This window comes from Macrobrachium nipponense, chromosome 24, assembly GCF_015104395.2.
Source record: "Macrobrachium nipponense isolate FS-2020 chromosome 24, ASM1510439v2, whole genome shotgun sequence".
In the NCBI taxonomy this organism is placed as follows: Eukaryota; Metazoa; Arthropoda; class Malacostraca; order Decapoda; family Palaemonidae; genus Macrobrachium; species Macrobrachium nipponense.
Genome location: NC_061091.1, coordinates 27,087,940 through 27,090,439, shown reverse-complemented (window position 1 = coordinate 27,090,439; position 2,500 = coordinate 27,087,940). Strand labels below are relative to the sequence as shown.

At 33.3% G+C, this 2,500-nt stretch overlaps 1 protein-coding gene across 1 annotated transcript in view; it reads left to right on the top strand.

Annotated features, from left to right (window-relative positions):
• LOC135205532 (serine/threonine-protein kinase Nek8-like) overlaps nucleotides 1-2,500 on the top strand; it is a 40,294-nt gene that overhangs the window by 1,235 nt on the left and 36,559 nt on the right. The gene's annotated exons all lie outside the window — the stretch shown is intronic.

Here is a 2,500-nt window from a genome sequence, read left to right as displayed (position 1 = left end):
GATGTCTGAGTAAAGACGAAAGCGCTTGGATTTCTGACTATCATTTTCCCGTGGTATTCGCTTTTATTTATGAGTCACGTGCATCTACTGTGATTTTTTAAGCATATATATATATATATATATATATATATATATATACTATATATATAAAACGGTATATGCCACAATGGGAAAATAAACACGGAGTATCCACGAGATCTTTCGACGTTCAAACGTCCTATACTAAGCAGATGATCTGGCACACCAGGCCTATGTATAGGCCTTGTGACATACATGAGGAAATGACAATACACGAAAGGTCGTATAACTGACAGATAGGGATTATAAAGAGATTAGTACCTAGAATCCGACACACCTGGAAGATGAGTAACCTTCCCAAACAAGCAAAAACATGGGTACAATTAAAAGTTTAAGACAATCTCCTCAGACACAAGGACAAGACAATTAAAGGATTATTATAGGTGACAGCTATTCAGAACTTTGGTAAACAAAAACATATCCACAACACATATTCACAATACATATTAAACATACATATACAACGAAGTTATCTCTAAGGCAACTAATTTTTATTTAAGTCTGTAATTATATCTTTGAGGTCATTCTTAAACATGTTACAAATACAAGGGTCTAAATGAAACAGGCCACGACTAATATTGAAATTACAATGAGAAGTAAGTTGTATTAAAGCAGATTCTAAAAGATTTCGTGATAAGACATCTTTTGACCTTGTAATTACTGAACTACCAATCCAATTTATTTGGTGGTTGTTTTCACCTCAATGAATGAATATTGCATTAGATGTTTGCCCATCTAATGCAATAAACAACGGATACTCCGTTGTTTATTTTCCCTTCGTGGCTTATACCTTTATTTATTGATTTATCTCATTCCTAACTTTCGTGATTCAGTTACACACACACACACACACACACACACATATATATATATATATATATATATATATATATACATATATATATATATATATATATATATATATATATATATATTATATAATCTCAAGTAGCTATATATAATGTACGTATACCCATGCATTGTGTAAGGAGAGTAACAAATTACAGACTGCTTCACGAGCAAGCACCCGCGCTGAGATTATCAACAGCAAGAGTAAAGGATCAATGTAGCAGTCGTACCTTAGTACACTTCATTAAATATTTTGCATATCGTCACAAAACACTGTAAAAGTCGACTTTTATTATATTACTTGTGTTTATTCCCTACAGTAGTTGCACTCCATATAAAATTCAGTGGAAGTATGAGGTATATTCAAGTTAAAGTCTTGTGAAATGAATTGGTTAAATTGATGAACGAGAGTAAAATATTGGCAAAGCCGGATTCACAGAATTCCGCTAGTTTCCATGGGAACTCAGTTCATTAGATAAACATCTAATTTTCTCTGTTGAGACGAAAATTGTCTAGACCTATGATCGTTAAATTCTCCTCGTCAAAAATAATGGATTTTTTAGCGATGTATTTTCGGTTGTTTTCAAAACCCTTTCGGATATAACTCGCGAGAGTGTATCGAGTGAACTTCGGCATTATTAGGATATTGAACATTTGAACGTTAGCTCATGTGGTTTGTGATGTGGGTAGAATTCATCGTGGAATCTTTGCCCCGTAGAACTAACGGAAATTCGGGAGAGTGATTCAGTTGCGATGTCATCGCTACACAGAACTAATACTTTACGTAATAAGTCTAAGAATAAATAAAATGGTGTTCGAAATTCATCAGAGAAAGTAAAGTTTTTTTTTTTTTTTTTTACTGAGAGCTGTAATTAACTGACTGTTAGATTCATTGATGAATCAACTGACTTTGCCTGTTGGCTGGTTTACTAGATGTTTATTAAAATTCTGATGGGCTAGCAGACAGAATTAATGTCCATTATTCTGTTCAAGATCGATTGACAGAAATCAGCTGGTGATTATATCGGAGGAGTGGATGGTTTTGGTATGAAAGTTGCCAAATGCCGCAACGGAGAATAATTGGGTACAGGACGCCCTAGAAATAATCACTTCGATAATATTGATAAAGTTTTCGAACAGCGTTGCTAATCTTGGGACAAATCTATTTCCCATTTTATTCCATTTGAGAGATGGGAGAAATAAGTAACAGTGCCAAATCATTTAGAAAAATGGTTCCAGTTCACATTTCGATAGATATGCATGTATAGATACACAAATATACAAAAATTTTTAGTAATATATACATGATTGCACATACTCGCGCACATTATAAGTACACAGACACACAACAACCTGCACCAGTGTTTACTATTCTGTTTATTCTTAATTATAATACAGATGTGTGCATATCTGTAAGGTTATAAGTGATAACTATGTAATAGTGCATGTATGCCAATGAAATGTTTAGTAAAAATGGTGATTGTTAACAAACTAATGAAATTTTCCTGTAATTCTGCCTAGCTGCAAGAAACAGGTTAGGTCAGAATAGATTAAGTGAGGTTACATTAGGGTA